Consider the following 20,386-nt stretch of genomic DNA (forward strand, 5'->3'; position numbering starts at 1 on the left):
ATAACAAAACGAGTTTATTTTTTATAATTATTCGAAAATCTTAATCATAACAATTATTAATGTGAAAACTTTTCTTGAGCGGTGTAAGAACCAATATTCTTTTTCAGTGTGTTTCATTAAGTTGTTAGGCTTCTTTAAAAAAATGTTCTATTGGTTTTGTCTTGCATGCAACCGTTTTAAAATTATTATTTTTATATACGATCGTTCCTATATAAGTATCTTTTTAAATTAAATATGCGTTTTCCTTAATCTATTTTTTTTTTGGAAAACGGACGTTAATAACCATTTTGATTTTTCGCTTACAAAGAGATATTAATTCGTACCAATAAACGATTAATGTTCAATGGAAGAATTTCGTGCTATTTTTCTTTCAATATTTTATTCTTATAACCAGTAAAAATAAAAAACGATGAATTTTCGTTATTATAAGGAGATGTTTTATCTAATAAATTACATTAGTAAAATAAATTACAATACATCGTAACTGATTTACCCTGATTCATCCATAACATTTTTTGTTAATAAGAAAAGATAAGAAGGACCAGCTTTACGCGATAAGAATCTCATCTTTAGGTTACGCTTTTTGGATGGTTTCCAGACGAAAAAGAGATTCTTGAAAGATCTATCGGTAGAGTCATCCCCGTGTCCAACCAAATTTCAAATTTTAAGGACGGCAACTTAAAAATACTCCCTCATTTCTAATCCACTGTGCGTTCACAGCAAAAACCCGTATAAAATTACCAGGGAGAGAAGAATCACAGAAAAGAGAACTGGGTGATCTCTTATCCGAAATAGATAAAGGAATATGGATAGATCTATCTATTCATCTACCTATCTATGGATAGATAAAGGAAGATATATCCATAAAGGGAGTATTAAAAGAGATAAAATCCCAGTCCATAAACTTTAAGCCTCCTCCATGCAGTGGGTACTCATCCTACCCAATATTTTGGAAGATAGGGAATATTTAACCAGAGTGAAAAAAATTAAACATTTTTATTAAATGACAATTTTTCAACACCGGCTTAACACCGTTTAAGCCTTGTGTGGTGTTGAAATATTTCAACACCGGCCTTTTTCTTCCAGATACCGACGACTCACCTTAGGCGAGGCTCAGTCTTTTTATTCATTCATATCCAGGTTTGTATAATGCACAGAACTGGATGCTTTTTCTGAACATCTTCTTCTTCAGAACTGGATGGTTCTTAGCAACATAAACCGTTCAGTCCGACGGAAGAGATCAGAACGTAATAACCACTAAACTATAAATTTCAAGTTCTATTAATCCCAATGGTTTGTACATTAATTAATGAAATAAAACTCACCTTGGGTCTCTTAATATCAACAAAAGCCGTAAATAAAAAAGTTATTTTGTCTTATTTTATCTATTAAATAACGAATTGTCTATTTTTATCGTAAATATTCAGATAAATTAGCCGAAAAGACTTCATTTCAATATTATTTAATACCATTATAATGAGGGCACCTTAATAATATACTTCGAATGAGGGCACTAGTTACGAAGACTTTCACGCACATACGTTTTGACTGAGATCTTTAATAATTTTAATTTTTTCCTAACGGTTTACAGTTCCCCAAGTCAGATTATCGTAAACTTTCATATGTCAGTATTAAGGTTTACTCATATCATTACTAAGCGAGAAGTTAAAAAAATTAAATTAAACGATTTAGAAATATATTATGTAAGCTTAAGTTCTGAGTATAATTGTTCCCTTTTGTATCTGATTATATTATTTGACCTTTTACTTTTTGAAATAATAAGTTTATGAAATTTGATACAGTAAACCTTTTATTTAACAAATTAAGATATACAAATCTACTGCAGACAAAGAATTAAATTATTTTATTCATTTCGTAATATCTAATACTCGAGTGAATATTATATTTTAAGATTCATAATTTTTATTAAATCGGAAATTATGTTTGTTTTTTTATCATTCAAAAACAAAACAAACAATTACAGCGGAAATTGTTCACCGACTGTGTCAGTAGAAATAAAGTTTACGGTACAATAATAGACAATTTCCGTTTCGTATATTGAGAAAGAAGCCATGTTATGGGGCTGAAGAGACGTTTGATATTCGATTTAATCCACTTAAGAATGTCGTGTTCTATCTTGAGGGCTTGAAAACCTTTTAAAAGTTTATTGTATACTAAGCCTCGGTTACGCTTTTTTTCTCTTTTTTCAATGTTCTTATACAAGTTCAAACTAAGAAAAAAAAAACGAAGGTAGTGAAATCATATAAAAAATTTGAGGTTAGCCAGATTAAAATAGTTTTTTTAACGGGCTTTTTTAATACAAATATTTTTTTTTAAATCAAAAAGTGTTTTCAATTTTATTGAAATATTTAGAAATTAATCAAAAGATTTATAAGATAATATGTATCTCTCCTAAACGCAATTATTAAGTTTTGAGTTTAAAAACGTTTATGTTTTACTACACCACGTAACTTAGTTTAGTGGCAAACAAAATTAATATAAATAACATTTCAAATGTGGTCAACCACAAATATGAATAATTTTTTTTTAAACTTAAATTCAATGTTGCGTACAAATGAAGCAGATATTTCTTTATAAATAAATGTATATAAAAAAAAACAATAATAATTTTATTATCGTGTTCTCTTTCTATATCTAACTCACTTAAAGTGTTTACGTGCATATTTACGAATGTCATTAACTTGTAATAATTTCATAATACAGAATGAAGTAATATTTACATTATAATTTAAAAATCACGCATATTGCTAAAAATGAAATTGCATTACGATATAATTATATTTTAAATAAAAATTTCTACATTGAAGCAAAAATTTTAAATGTAATCTAAAATATAAAAAAATATGGTAAAAACACCACAGAAATTATTAAAATGTAGAGTAATAATTTATTCCAGTTTTTAGTAATTCATACAATATTTTTGCAATAACATATAATATATTTAGAAGAAAACAGAAATTTCTAAAACAAAATACAAATAGGCCTACGTCTAAATATATTTAAAACATATAATATATTTAAATATATTGTAATGAGATTTTTTTTTGTTAAGAAAGAGCGGGAATCAACAGCTATAATTTAGTCCGGTGGAAAGTTTTAGCGTAAGAAAAGATGTCGTCACTGACCGGGATTCGAAGCCAGAACTTCCGTATGAAATGTCGAGACGCTACCTACTCAACCACGGAAATCGATTGAGGTGTTATTTAACAAGGTTGGCTAAGTTATGTGGTATTTAAACATATCAAGTACACAAACCTCACCCACCGGGTTGGTCTAGTGGTGAACGCGTCTTCCCAAATCATCTGATTTGGAAGTCGAGAGTTCCAGCGTTCAAGTCTTAGTAAAGCCAACTATTTTTACACGGATTTGAATACTAGATCGTGGATACCGGTGTTCTTTGGCGGTTTTTTTTTCTACTCTCCCCGACCGGATATCCAATTAAGTATACTCAGTCGAGGAGAGTGTCCTTTTACTCTCAAAGGAGGCGTCCCCCACCCGCCGGCTATACGTCCGGCACGGCAGGTTGGCCTCCCCGGTCTCGGATCTTTTGTTTTACATTGCCTGCCTCTAATCCCCCGCTTTAGAGCCAAGGTCCGGCTATGCCGTCCCCCAGCGCCTCAGCAGGGAACCGGGACTCGGTCTTTACGCCTTTGGCCTCTAATCGACAGCGCCGACCCTACAAAGAGCCTAGGCTCCCGCAGGGACGACCCCGCCGACCGGGACTTGGTCTTTTATTTTAACCCAAACTCAAACTCCCCTGGAGTTCACCCCCTTCTCAGGTACCCGCACACCAAGGCGTACAGTCCCTCCATGGAGTGACTGTCCGCCCTACCCTACTGTTTATACTCCCATTCTTCTGTCTTCATCCTCTTTGGCCCGCAGGACCTCCCCGGCGAACCTGCGGAACCATTCCCAGATCTCATTGTTGTACCTCAACCAGTTTATGAGATTTTCTGGTGTAAGACCATTAATTACTATTTGACCTCTGTTAACGGCCTCTTTGGCGGTTGGGTTTCAATTAACCACACGTCTCAGGTATGGTCGAACTGAGAATGTACAAGACTACACTTCATTTACACTCATACATATCATCCTCATTCATCCGCTGAAGTATTATCTAAACGGTAGTTACCGGAGGCTAAACAGGAAAAAGAAAGAAGTACATAACCTCAAGTAAATGTGAAAATTATCAGGGAAGAAAAGAGATTTAAAAATTGTTTCGTCAAAAGTGATCGCTTGTTAAATCAATTAATTAAAAAACCCCATCTTTATAAGCTTAATATTAATATTAATAACAAACAGAATTGCCGGTATCGGGCAGAAAGAAACCCACATCGGCTTCACGAGAGACTACTTTATAGCCCAAAGGTGACTGTCTGGTGTGCAATAGGAAAGGTCGGTGTTATTGGACCGTATTTTTTTGAAGAAGATGACGCTGCCGTAATTGTAACAGCTGATCGTTACATTGCGATGTTGAATACGTTTTTCATCCCAGAGTTACGAAACCGGGGAATCGATTTTCAAAATGTGTTATTCCAGCAGGATGGAGCTACAGCGCACACAGCGAGGGCAACGATGGCTGTTCTCCGTAACTTGTTTCCGGGACGGGTCGTTTCCAGATTCGGCGACATTCCTTGGACCCCTCGGTCCCCCGACTTGAGTAGTTGTGATTTTTTTCTGTGGGAATTTCTGAAATCGCGTGTAAACGGCAATAAACCGCGTACATTGGAGGACCTAAAGATCGCAATTCGTCACCCAGATTGATGTAGACATGCTGCAAAGAATCGAGGCCAGTTACCGTGAAAGGCTACAACAATGTATTGCCCAAAATGGACATCACTTGCCGGACATAATTTTTCGTTCATGAGTAACAAATGCTTTGATTTAACAAGTGTTTCAGTACCAATAAAACTTTTTTAAAGTAAATATTCAATTTTTTATGATTATTTTAAAAACATCCGGTTCCCGTGAATGACCCTGTATAAACCTTTGATTACATAACTACTACATAACTAATAATACGGTGAGTAATGAATAATGATTATATGAATAACGATTATATTATTGTTTATAGATATGGCCACGTTGTGAATCGGCGCTGATACAAGTGAAGTGATTCAGCAGAATCATAACGAACTCACTCGGACAAACACAACGTTTGTTTATTCTTTACTCTATAAGCTAACTGAATACAGTATAGTTAAAATCGTAAAGAATCTGAGAAATCCTACATATTAATGTTTGACTCAAGCAGTCTGACAAGTATCAGGAAGAGTCTTTTCACTGTTTATAATCTATCTACATATTTATGTAGCTATTAATAATCGTTCTTACTAAATTTCTGAAAATATTTTTCTTAAATGAGTTCCTAAAAATTCTTTTCTGCACCTCAAGCAGTATTAAAAGGAGAAATTTTTTATGAAATATTTTATGGTTATTCTTGTCCCCTACTACACTCTGACTTACCTGTTTAAAATTCAATTCTATTTTTAGAAAAAGAAAATAAGATTTTATTTTGTGTCTGTGATTATATAATTTTTGATCTTGCCACTTTACATGAAAACGAAATAAAATTAAAACTTTCTATTGCTTTTCTAAAACAAGCAGTTCCTAGGTTCAATCAGCGAACGCTTTTAACATATTAAATTTACATAAAATTTTAAACACTATATTAACGAAAAGAAGTGAAAATTTTATATTAAAGTTACCGATGTGTTCCATATCTCCTCAGTCCTTATTTTTCTTTTCTGTCATAACTATTTCTTTTTTTTTTGTCTTCAGTCATTTGACTGGTTTGATGCATCTCTCCAAGATTCCCTATCTAGTGCTAGTCGTTTCATTTCAGTATACCATCTACATCCTACATCCCTAACAATTTGTTTTACATATTCCAAACGTGGCCTGCCTACACAATTTTTCCTTTCTACCTGTCCTTCCAATATTAAAGCGACTATTCCAGGATGCCTTAGTATGTGGCCTATAAGTCTGTCTCTTTTTTAACTATATTTTTCCAAATGCTTCTTTCTTCATCTATTTGCCGCAATACCTCTTCATTTGTCGCTTTATCCACCCATCTGATTTTTAACATTCTCCTATAGCACCGCATTTCAAAAGCTTCTAATCTTTTCTTCTCAGATACTCCGATCGTCCAAGTTTCACTTCCATATAAAGCGACACTCCAAACGTACACTTTCAGAAATCTTTTCCTGACATTTAAATTAATTTTTGATGTAAACAAATTATATTTCTTACTGAAGGCTCGTTTAGCTTGTGCTATTCGGCATTTTATATCGCTCCTGCTTCGTCCATCTTTAGTAATTCTACCTCCCAAATAACAAAATTCTTCTACCTCCATAACCTTTTCTCCTCCTAACTGTTTCTTTAAGCGTGTATTATTCTGAGAATTTGAAAATACCCAGTTCAAGAAATACATAATAAAAAAATAAAATCAACAAAAAATAAGAATAGTTTCAATTTCAGTCTGTAAATTCATTCAAGACAAAAGCTATATATTAATGTATAAAAATTGTAATATCTTTAAAAGAGTGGGTGCCGGAAAAGTCCAAAAACGTATATTGTAGAATTACCGGGCTGTACAGAACACAACAGAGCTAAGGATCACGCGACAACTAGAGAGAGGGTAGCGGAGACTACAAACAAAATGGTCTTTGTGTTGACAATTACCCAAGACAAGACCGGTCACGCACGCTATCTTTCACATGATCAATGTGAAAGATAGCTCTTCTATTCAACCCTCTTATATAACAGGTTAAAACAAAAAAAAGAAACGAAAATTTATTGATGTGCTAGCATATATATGTTTTCATATAAAACTTTAAATAAGATTGAATACAATTAAAAGAGCGTGAAGTCCAGCCTAAAGGTTGCAATTAAACTTATTTGTTTATGTTTCAATTCGCTAAATAAATTCGTCAGTGCGTGTGTGTACTACGCCTTAATTAGGTAATTGTTTTTTTTTGCAGTAAAATAAATAAATATATGAATAAAATCACAGAAGTTCTACTTAATTCTAAGTACTTGTATTAAATTAATTAAGAAACCAATAATACATATTGAATACAAAAAATGACAAAAATATTTTCAAATATATTTTTAAACAATTTTTATGTAGACAAAATTACAGACCTTCCAGTTGTTACGTAGACAAACTGACTAATAAAAAGGAATGTTTGCAGCAAATGACTTTGCAAAATTTAAATTGTTTTATTTATATATGTGCTAGAAACAAACGAATTAAATTATGATAAAATGTTGTCTTGGACAAATATTTCTGTAAATCATCTTTTATATCATTAATAAATATGATTTTGATAATTAGAACACAAGTTATTTCACAAGGTAAAAGCCGATCAAAGTTTTTCTTTCAGTTAATCCATTTTTTCACTAAAAGAAACGGAAGTTTTTTTAAATGCAGCTCATTAATATAATTTTATTTTCTCAAAAATGTAATTACTAAATTCGATTATTATAATGTTTATATAAATATATTTCCAATATTTCTTTTAATTCGGGTCACCAAAAATTACAATTTATTAAAATTATACTTGTTTTATTTTTTTGTTATTAAAAAACATAACAATATCATGTTAGTCTAATATAATATTACTAACACAAAAAAAAAATCAAAAATTAATTTAAATGTCAGGAAAAGATTTTTGAAAGTGTATGTTTGGAGTGTCGCTTTATATGGAAGTGAAACTTGGACGATCGGAGTATCTGAGAAGAAAAGATTAGAAGCTTTTGAAATGCGGTGCTATAGGAGAATGTTAAAAATCAGATGGTTGGATAAAGTGACAAATGAAGAGGTATTGGGACAAACAGATGAAGAAAGAAGCATTTGGAAAAATATAGTTAAAAGAAGGGACAGACTTTTAGGCCACATACTAAGGCATCCTGGAATAGTCGCTTTAATATTGGAAGGACAGGTAGAAGGGAAAAATTGTGTAGGCAGGCCACGTTTGGAATATGTAAAACAAATTGTTAGGGATGTAGGATGTAGAGGGTATACTGAAATGAAACGACTAGCACTAGATAGGGAATCTTGGAGAGCTGCATCAAACCAGTCAAATGACTGAAGACAAAAAAAAAAATAAAAAAATAAAAACAAAAAAACGGTTAATATATGTTTTCTCATGTAAATTATTTCTTTTTTATTGACCTAAGCCTTATATTTTACAAGTATGTGAGTCAAAAGATCAATAAGATTTATGCCAATTTATTTACAAGAATGAGAATTTTTTTTAATATAAGATTTGAATTTAACCTAATCGTTAATTTAATATCATCAAACACGTAATTTGGTAAATTAAAAAAAAAAAATGAAAGTACTGATTATAAAGAGTGAGATAATATAATTTTAAATGATATAAGTTTTCTATGTGTTCGGATGTCAAAATAACGTTAGCTAGCGTTACAGTCATCGTTTGGCTTATTGCATGAGCCTTCAGTAAAGAAGGGAGATTTTTTCGGAATGAAATTGAACGCGAAAACGATTGTGTGGTTGTGTGTGTGACCTGTGAGTTATATATACGAGTGTGTTTGTGTGTCCGTTTATATAGAGGTGCGGTGTAATAAAATGAAATAGGAGTTTGTCTGACGAGGAAACAGAGAATAGATCGTAACGGGTAATCGAGTTAGGATAGCGCGTGGCATCTCACAAAGAACCGCCACCCGGCCCGGGTCCTGGTGGGGGCCATCAATAATGCACGGAAGATGTTTTGATAAAGCTGGTTGCTTTGCAATCGAATTAGACGGGCCGTGCGTCCCCCGGGACTCATGTTACCAATCAGCTTGCGTCCGCCTCTACCTCGCCCCGCGCAATGACAGTATAATCACTCGAGGGGCCGCTCACCCCCTGCTGTTGCTATTGCTGCTTAATTGGTTTCAATAAATACCACTCAACTGGTTTGCCAGGGCCATCAAATCCACCTCTCTCTCATATCCCTTTAGCAACTATAATTCCGCCTTGTTTTTCATCGAACATATGCTGATAGTTATAGTTAACTGTTTCATCCGATGAGAAAATATAAGTGATTTTTTCAGATCTATGGTATCAACGAGTAATTTCACTGAATAAATTAATTCTGCGATCAAACGATTGCCGATTTAAGACTCATTTTCTTATCATTCATCTTAGTTACACTTTCTGCTTACAAAATTTGTATTTAAAGAGCATTTACCCGTTGAAAAATCAAAATCATAAAGTGCGAGTGAATATATAAGTTTTTACACACACACACACATATATATATATATATATATATATATATATATATATATATATATGTATGTACGTATTGTCGCACGTTTTCGCGGTTCGACAAGAATATTGAGATGAAAATTATACGTAAAAATTCTTACAAATACAAATTATTATCTACTTTTAAATAAATTACTTTAAATTAGTCAACTATAAAACGCAAGATACAATTCTGATTTTACTTTAAACTTTACAATTGCTAATAGAAAATACAAAAAAAAAAAATTATATTACACTAACAATTAAGATAACGATTACAAAATCAATAATTAGCTTGTTGCAGAAATATTTGCTTCTAATATTTAGAAAAAGAGACTAGCTTACATTTACATCAATGAATTATGTCACCTTTCCCCTGTTCATAACAAACTCATCGAGTAGCTTACCTTACTTAACCACAGATAAGAACACTATCTCAAAACGGAATACTCTAGTGACATACTCTTTACTTGTACGCTCGAATATTATTGCACACTCATTTCGAATGCTATCGCACGTTATCCTCTCATTTACCGCACATTGTACTCGTATTTATCATACTGAAATCAAGTTCTCCGGTCCTCGGAAATTTTTATACCATCGGGGCTAGGGATCGATCTGTAGTAATAGCAGCCAACCTACCCTTTTGTTCGTTCAAGCGTAATAATTTCTATTGTCCGAACCGTCTGCAATGTTCTTGATATTCTTTCTAGAAATAATTTTTTGTTGATTATTATGGATTTTTCTTTTTTAATCTGTTTGTCGATTTCAGTTCTTATTTTTTCTTCCTTTTCTTATTCTAGTACTTTCTATTACTGGAAGCTTCTCTACCTGTTGCTATATACGGTATACATATTTCTGTTTTCTCCGTTCTCCGCTTTGTAGGCTATTACCATAAACACACAAACACACACAAGTGTGTGTGTATGTGTGTGTGCGCGCGCGTATATATATATAATGTATATATGCATATCTATTAATTTTTTGGAAATAATTCCTTATTTATTGCGAATCTATATACTCGTAAAGTAGGTAGTTTATCATCAGTAGACATTTTCAACAAGTCATTTCATTAAATAACCTTAATTAACAAAAAATGTATATATATATATATTTTTTTTTTTTTTTGAAAAACGAGAGCGTTCAATGTTTCCATCATTTTTTATTATCTTTTTTTTGAAGATAGTTCTTCTTTTACATAGCAGACGTAATAACTCTTAACGCTGATTGATTCGCAAAATAAACTGGATCTTGAAAACATTTAGAAAAATCTGTTTAGAAAAATTTTAATTTTGTTATTGTTTCTGCTTTTTATTACGCTATATTAAAGTGAATGGTCATGCGACTACCAAATTTTAATTTTTTTTTTCAGATTAAGCCAAAAGATTTGGCAAATTATAATTTACTGTCTTTTTTTGTACGGATAGAAAATCTTTCTCCCTTTTATATACATATAGTTGATTTTACATGAGTGTATATATATATAAAAATATTATCTTAAATGTAATTTATTTAACTTTATTTTTCTCTTTATTGGATAGAACTAAATATAATAACGAAGAAGTGTTAGGAGAAGACCAATTTGGTTTCAGGAAAAGTATAGGGACAAGGGAAGCAATTTTAGGCCTCAGATTAATAGTAAAAGGAAGATTAAAGAAAAACAAACCAACATATTTGGCGTTTATAGACCTAGAAAAGGCACTCGATAACGTAGACTGGAATAAAATGTTCAGCCTTTTTTAAAAAATTAGGGTTCAAATACAGAGAGAGAAGAACAATTGCTAACATGTACAGGAACCAAACAGCAACAGTAACAATTGAAGAACATAAGAAAGAAACCGTAATAAGAAAGGGAGTCCGACAAGGATGTTCCCTATCTCCGTTACTTTTTAGTCTTTACATGGAACTAGCAGTTAATGATGTTAAAGAACAATTTAGATTCGGAGTAACAGTACAAGGTAAAAAGGTAAAGATGCTACGATTTGCTGATGATATAGTAATTCTAGCCGAGAGTAAAAAGGATTTAGAAGAAACAATGAACGGCATAGATGAAGTCCTACGAAAGAACTATCGCATGAAAATAAACAAGAACAAAACAAGAGTAATGAAATGTAGTAGAAATAACAAAGATATTACTTTTACTGAAGAAAGACAGATTTTACTGAAAAGAGAAAAGATTATGGAGGTAGAAGAATTTTGTTATTTGGGAAGTAGAATTACTAAAAATGGACGAAGGTGGAGCGATATAAAATGCCGAATAGCACAACCTAATGAGCCTTCACTAAGATATATAATTTCTTTACATCAAAAATTAATTTAAATGTCAGGAAAAGATTTTTGAAAGTGTATGTTTGGAGTGTCGCTTTATATGGAAGTGAAACTTGGACAATCGGAGTATCTGAGAAGAAAAGATTAGAAGCTTTTGAAATGCGGTGCTATAGGAGAATGTTAAAAATCAGATGGGTGGATAAAGTGACAAATGAAGAGGTATTGCGGCAAATAGGTGAAGAAAGAAGCATTTGGAAAAATATAGTTAAAAGAAGAGACAGACTTATAGGCCACATACTAAGGCATCCTGGAATAGTCGCTTTAATATTGGAAGGACAGGTAGAAGGGAAAAATTGTGTAGGCAGGCCACGTTTGGAATATGTAAAACAAATTGTTAGGGATGTAGGATGTAGAGGGTATACTGAAATGAAACGACTAGCACTAGATAGGGAATCTTGGAGAGCTGCATCAAACCAGTCAAATGACTAAAGACAAAAATAAAAAAAATAATAACAAGACATATTTTACTTAAAAATATTATCTTTATTAATCTCTTGAGTTAACCAATCAACTATATAAACTTATAAATTCTCGTAACAATTATAATTACAATCGGCTCTCCTGCGGAGCCATAAGTAAGTTTCCTGACAAAAGCACTTGATAAGAAGGTCTTTAAGGAACCCCCAAAATAAATAATACACATTAAACAGTTGTAAGCAAACTTAAAGTCAAATATGAAATTTCAAGCTCAGTCATAAATCATAAAATGAATTAATATAAATATTACTTCTGTATGATGTGTGTATGAATGTGTATTGCCACCTGAGAAAGCTCAGAGAATTCTAAGTGAAACTTAGTGAATTTAATTTATAAGTTTATTATATGTATATAAAAAATTAAAATCAATTAACAATTAGTTCTTTTGCTAACACTGTACAGTTTACCAGACCAAAGCCAAATTTTACTAAGCGTCATTTAATTTCGGTACTTAACAGCAACAAGTTTGTTGGACATAGCCATCAGCCGTAATCCTTAATTCACATCCTTTAATTTCTCAGAATGATACTCACTGAAATTTCAAAAACCGTGGAAAAATTCATTTGTTAAAGATGTAGTAAACCATACTGTCATAGTGCAATAGAAATTTGTGCTCTGGATGAATACCGTACGGAATTCTGTTATGAGTGAAAAGTATCTGAACTATCCGGAATTCAAAAAGTTTTTTTTGTAAAAGTGAAGATTTCACCAGTTCTCTAGATGAAATTCAGTGAAGTGATATTATGTATGTATATATAATTTTCGATTAAAAATAAGTTTGACAAGAGAAGAGTAATTATAGATTACTGAAAGGCAAATAAACTTATAATTATATCATAACTGACTTAAAAATAATCCTTCCTTCTAGAAATAAATTTATTATAAAGACAATATTAAAACTCGTAGGGTTATTTGTATTTGAATATACCAAGTCGAGAAATCTTTTCGTACAATAACTGAATATGCAGTAAATGTGAATGTGTGTACGTATTCACGTCCGTAAGTCCTGTTACCTTCATACTTATCGTTATGTAAATATATTTATATATTTGTTTTCAAGGAATTACAGATGCGGGTCAATATAAGATTCTTTGTTTTTAAATAAACAATTTTACCACAAAACATAGATCTTTTTTGTATTTTCTTAAAGCTATGTTTAAATGCCGCTTATATATCATCGTCATCGATATTCGACTCACCCTCCTAGAGGAGAAAACATTGTAAAGCTAAAACATTTCATCCTAACTGTCTTAGTACTTCTGTAAAGTACTTATCTATTATTTGTACTTTTAAAAAAAGTACAATGTTATTTATTTACTACCCGTATTTGGCGAAACTAAACACGATTAGTACAAATGGCTTGGTAGATTCAACCCGTTACTACCCTTTACGTTTAATTTTTCAATAAAAAACCACTCTAATAGAACAAAGGTAACAATATTTAAAGATGTGTAATAACATTTCTTTTAAGTGAGTGAAAAGGATTTTATGAAATAAGATTTTAAGTTTAAGCTGCTTCAGAGGTAACGGGTTTGTTTTTAATAACAACAAGCTAATGAATAAAATGTATGCACGATGTACGAGATGTGTGTTAAATGCCATAATCGTAATGATTCTGGGTAATTATTCTTGTGCTTCACGTCAAAAGAATCACAAGTATCTTTCGAGAAAAAAAAAATCCCATTTCAGGCTTACTAGGCGTTGTAAGGAATTGATATGAATTTTCCCGTTGCGTTCTTCAATGAGTCGAATATACATTCGTATATTGCTAAACCGACCAGCGAAGTGGTGGTAATATTTATCTTCATCTGCTCAGCACACGATCTGTTACTACGTATTGATCAATATAACTTAAAAAAAAAAAAAACAGTTACATCTGGTGTCTCTTTTAAAGCTTCTTTTTTTAATTTACAAATTAACAACTGGATCATCTGTGAAACTTAGACAATAGTACGCGATACTGCTTTTGAGTATAAAGCAAAAAACTATGAATCAAGCATTAATCGTCATTAATTAGTAATTCTTCATGGATTCCAAAATTAGACTTCTGTAATAATATAATTTGTTAAAAATAATTAACGTAGATTGGAATAAAATGTTCAGTATTTTAAAAAAATTAGGGTTCAAATACAGAGATAGAAGAACAATTGCTAACATGTACAGGAACCAAACAGCAACAATAACAATTGAAGAACATAAGAAAGAAGCCCTAATAAGAAAGGGAGTCCGACAAGGATGTTCCCTATCGCCGTTACTTTTTAATCTTTACATGGAACTAGCAGTTAATGATGTTAAAGAACAATTTAGATTCGGAGTAACAGTACAAGGTGAAAAGATAAAGATGCTACGATTTGCTCATGATATAGTAATTCTAGCCGAGAGTAAAAAGGATTTAGAAGAAACAATGAACGGCATAGATGAAGTCCTACGCAAGAACTATCGCATGAAAATAAACAAGAACAAAACAAAAGTAATGAAATGTAGTAGAAATAACAAAGATGGACCGCTGAATGTGAAAATAGGAGGAGAAAAGATTATGGAGGTAGAAGAATTTTGTTATTTGGGAAGTAAAATTACTAAAGATGGACGAAGCAGGAGCGATATAAAATGCCGAATAGCACAAGCTAAACGAGCCTTCAGTAAGAAATATAATTTGTTTACATCAAAAATTAATTTAAATCTCAGGAAAAGATTTTTGAAAATGTATGTTTGGAGTGTCGCTTTATATGGAAGTGAAACTTGGACAATCGGAGTATCTGAGAAGAAAAGATTAGAAGCTTTTGAAATGTGGTGCTATAGGAGAATGTTAAAAATCAGACGGGTGGATAAAGTGACAAATGAAGAGGTATTGCGCAAATAGATGAAGAAAGAAGCATTTGGAAAAATATAGTTAAAAGAAGAGACAGACTTATAGGCCACGTACTAAGGCATCCTGGAATAGTCGCTTTAATATTGGAAGGACAGGTAGAAGGGAAAAAATATGTAGGCAGGCCACGTTTGGAGTATGTAAAACAAATTGTTAGGGATGTAGGATGTAGAGGGTATACTGAAATGAAACGACTAGCACTAGATAGGGAATCTTGAAGAGCTGCATCAAACCAGTCAAATGACTGAAGACAAAAAAAAAAAAAGTTAAAAATAAATATTATTATTATTTTTAGTAGATTTTATTTTTTAGTTAAATTAGCTTAAAAACTATTAATAGAATTTCCCTTTTCTTTCTGTTTTTGTTGAGTAGAGAAGTTATAAAATACTAGTTTTCATGTCTGTGGAAAGACAGATTTAATTTTATATAACTGTTAATATTTTCTGCAACTTTGTTAAACTTTTATCATTAACAACCGTTTAAAAAAAATTGACGACGTAATAAATTCTTCTTTCCTTCCCCTTTTTGGCCTGACCTTGCAAGAGGTATTTTTTTTCACTAAAAGAAGAATATGATTCGTATTCATTATATACCTGAACTATTGCGTGAAGATTGTCAGTTCTATTTTAAAATTTGTACTGCGTGCCGGCTGACCATCATTTCTATCTTTAATTAATTTTCTTTTTTTCTTTAGGTAATGAAAGATTATTTCATACAAGGAATACCATGTTTAGCACCTCAGAACTCATGCAAGATTTTGTGGTGATGTAGATTATCAAGAAGTGGTAGTATTGTGTGTGGCATCTCATTTTGTGCGCGCGCGCATACAATTTTATTATTTTGTAACTGTATATAAAACTGACGATCCCTATTTACTAGTATCCTGTCGCAGCTTCGCTCGCTATATGGTTACTTGCGTTTTCTTTCGCGGTTTGAGGATATTTTTATTAAAATTAAACATTTTTTGCTTAATATTTTATATTTTTTCATTTTTTTTGTCTTCAGTCATTTGACTGGTTTGATGCAGCTCTCAAAGATTTCCTATCTAGTGCTAGTCGTTTCATTTCAGTATACCCTCTACATCCTACATCCCGAACAATTTGTTTTACATATTCCAAACGTGGCCTGCCTACACAATTTTTTCCTTCTACCTGTCCTTCCAATATTAAAGCGACTATTCCAGGATGCCTTAGTATGTGGCCTATAAGTCTGTCTCTTCTTTTAACTATATTTATCCAAATGCTTCTTTCTTCATCTATTTGCCGCAATACCTCTTCATTTGTCACTTTATCCACCCGTCTGATTTTTAACATTCTCCTATAGCACCGCATTTCAAAAGCTTCTAATCTTTTCTTCTCAGATACTCCGATCGTCCAAGTTTCACTTCCATATAAAGCGACACTCCAAACATACACTCTCAAAAATCTTTTCCTGACATTTAAATTAATTTTTGATGTAAACAAATTATATTTCTTACTGAAGGCTCGTTTCGCTTGTGCTATTCGGCATTTTATGTCGCTCCTTCTTCGTCCATCTTTAGTAATTCTATTTCCCAAATAACAAAATTCTTCTACCTCCATAATCTTTTCTCCTCCTATTTTCACATTCAGTGGTCCATCTTTATTATTTCTACTACATTTCATTACTTTTGTTTTGTTCTTGTTTATTTTCACGCGATAGTTCTTGCGTAGGACTTCATCTATGGCGTTCATTGTTTCTTCTAAATCCTTTTTACTCTCGGCTAGAATTACTATATCATCAGCAAATCGTAGCATCTTTATCTTTTCACCTTGTACTGTTACTCCGAATCTAAATTGTTCTTTAAGTTCATTAACTGCTAGTTCCATGTAAAGATTAAAAAGTAACGGAGATAGGGAACATCCTTGTCTTACTACCTTTCTTATTACGGCTTCTTTCTTATGTTCTTCAATTATTACTGTTGCTGTTTGGTTCCGGTACATGTTAGCAATGGTTCTTCTATCTCTGTATTTGAACCGTAATTTTTTTAAAATTAGGGTTCAAAATACTGAACATTTTATTCCAGTCTACGTTATCGAATGCCTTTTCTAGGTCTATAAACGCCAAGTATGTCGGTCTGTTTTTCTTTAATCTTCCTTCTACTATTAATCTGAGGCCTAAAATTGCTTCCCTTGTCCCTATACTTTTCCTGAAACCAAATTGGTCTTCTCTTCTATTTTTTCATATGATATATATATATATATATATATGTATTTCATATGGGCCAAAGTTCTCATATTCATCTATATACATCTGCATGGATGTTATCAGCACCTTTTAACCATAAATTAGGCCATACAAGTGGTGTGAAATAAGGCAAAATAGGTGAGAGGCCACCACTTCACCGTCTACTTAGACGTATACGCTCACTGCAGTTCTACATAGATCATTTTATAAAGATCCAATTTTTAATGATTTATGCAGTAACGGAAATGACAATTATTAACCTACAACCCTTCTCAACCACTGTTAAACAGCTACTACAGTGTTCGTTATTGGGATATATCCGAGAACATGTTTACATTTAAGCGCAGTGCGCGTTAGAAAAAAAAAGTGGTTATAAAACATCTTGTGAAGCGTACGCAAATTTGGTCATCCTCATATAACTTGAGAACAAGTAACGAATAAGTTGATACATATGTCCTTTTATCCACCCATTATGATTTTTACACTTTTAAACTGGATACATTATCATCAAAAGTTTATAATAAATCCTTTTTCATTTGAAATTTATACTGTATCGTAACTCGTTTAGAATTAATCCCAGCGAGGCCTATCAAAAGAATAGTCCTTATTGTTAGCTCTTTATAAAATTTAATGGATACATAATGTTTTTAATAATAGTCATATTTAAATATATAAAATTTATAAATTTACACTATGGTATTAACACTTTAAAAATTTAATTATTATTGAAAGAATTGTTATTTTTAAATAATAATAATAAAGTTAGTATTATTAAAATAAAATAGGCGCACAAAGCCATTAAAGTAAAACGTAAGAAAACGAATGAAAAGAGGTTAAAATTAATTTTAAAATCGGAACTTAATGGGGGAAATAAAACGAAGGCGGTGAACACATATGCAGTATCAGTACTCACATATGTATTAGATACAATAAAATACAGTGAAACAGAGTTAGACGAGTTGAACAGACTCACTAGAAAAATATTCTATCAAGAAAAGTCCAACCACATTCACTCGTCAAAAGAAAGATTCATACTCCCGAGAAAGGAAGGTGGAAGAGGAGTATTTGATATTAAAAATCTATGCTACGGCCAGAACGAAAACTTAAGGGATTACTTCCATAGCAAGCAACAGCTCTTATATCAAGCCATCGTAGCGGCACACCAAAACTATACGTCATTAAACCTAACCAACAGGAATAACAACATAGAACACAAGAAAGAGAGCAATGCATATAAAATTCTAGATTGGGGAAGAAAAGAGCTGTATGGAAGATATAGACAACGTCTAGACCAGGAAGGAGTCGACAAAGCAGCTTCAAATAATTGGCTTGTGCAAGGAAAGATACATTCCGAGATGGAGGGGTTTATATGTAGCATACAGGATAAAGTAGTAGCAATAAGAAATTTTAAGAAATTTATTCTTAAAGAAAATATAAACAACAAATGTAGGCTATGTATGAAACACAATGAACCAATAGGCCATATAATCACTGGCTGTCCGATTCTAGCTCCGATGGAGTACACCAGAAGGCACAACAACGTGGCGAAAATTGTACATATAGAACTGTACAACAGATACAAGTAAGAGTTTCAAAATAATCCCTGCTATACTTATGAGCCAGCCTCCTTTTTCGAGTAGAATAACGCACAATTTTTCTGGAACCAAGGAATTGTAACACCAAAACCCATCAACTGTAATAAGCCAGATATAGTAGTAGTTGACAAAATGGAAAAATTAACTTACCTAATAGACGTAACTATCCCATCAAGTAACAACATCAACATTAAACACAATGAGAAGCTACAGAAATATACAGATCTTGTTTCTGAAATTAAAGAAATGTGGAATCGTATAATCCCAATAATTATATCTGCGGAGAGAATAATACTATCTACTTTGCACAACATTCTCGGAAAACTGAAGATCCAGTGGAAGGCCCACGCGCTAATGCAAAGGAGCCAGATAATTAACAACTGCCATGTTGTCCGGAAGGCACTTAGTCAACAATAGCAAGCCTAATCTTGTTGGAATAAATTATTCCGAGTTTAGGGAATGTCAGCGGCAAAAGGCTGTGAAAGTGTGGAATAATAGTAATATTTATATATATATAAAATAGTCATAGTTTAAGCTGTGGTAAATACTCGTAGATTTCATTGTTCTGTTATCTTAATTAACATATTACATGAATTTATTACGAATTAGTCTGCTTATCATATAGCTTACAAAAAAATAAAATATATTTTTTAATTTTTCGTGAAGATTTTGAAATATTAAGCAATCTTTTAAAATGGTTATCAGTAATTTGTTGAAACTTTTAAAATTTTATTATTTTCAATTTTTATCTGATTAAAATAAAACATATTAAAAAAAAACCTCTTGATAGAAATTACATTTTTCAGTAAATTTCAACTTTATAATCGCTAGATTATAAAGTAACAAAGTCAGTAACAAAATCGCTAGATTTTATCTTAAAATGTAGTTTGTAGATTAAATAAAATAAAATAAACGAAACCACCTTAAAATTGAGAAAATTTGCTATTAATTTCTAAAAAGTTTTTCTAGCAAAACTTTTTCAGGAAAAAATTTTTTAAAAACTTATGAAATCTTTTTTTATAAGTCATAGGTGACATTGCTAAGGTCTCCTCCGCACTGGAGAGAAACGGCGCTTAAAGTAAAAATTATTTCACAGTTTCTACAGGTTCGGCTAGATGTTGTTATCAGAACCTATGTGTGCCTGTACCCTACTTATTAAAAACTCCTATTTCACCGTATCTCCCCACCCGAGGCTGGATCAACAGTCAAGCATAGCACAACCTCGGGGGTGTCTTTTGGGCTCAGGGGGGTCAAGAGTCCTCGTGCCTCATCACCAGCACCCATCCGCACAGATGCAGATGAGTGATGGCTCTGCAGAGGGCTGTCCTTCACCCCTTCGCTCTCTGTTTAGTTTACGTCTTGTGGTCTTCCTAACCACCAATAGTGTATGTTACACATTGACCCTCTTTTGTGGAGGTTATCCCTCATCTCTTGTCATGCCGTCCTCTCTGCTTTTGGTTGTGAATACATGTGGTACGTATCTCACCACAAATTTAAATGTGTTAAATTTATCTCTGCTGCTTTACATCACCTGTATTATCGCGTCAGTTGTTATAGGTGACGTTGACGCATCTGCGCCGTTCACCTTCTCAGTGCCTACATTCGAACATGACGAGCTCTGGGGTATCGGTCTCT

Source organism: Lycorma delicatula, chromosome 1 (assembly GCF_047948215.1).
Source record: "Lycorma delicatula isolate Av1 chromosome 1, ASM4794821v1, whole genome shotgun sequence".
In the NCBI taxonomy this organism is placed as follows: domain Eukaryota; kingdom Metazoa; phylum Arthropoda; class Insecta; order Hemiptera; family Fulgoridae; genus Lycorma; species Lycorma delicatula.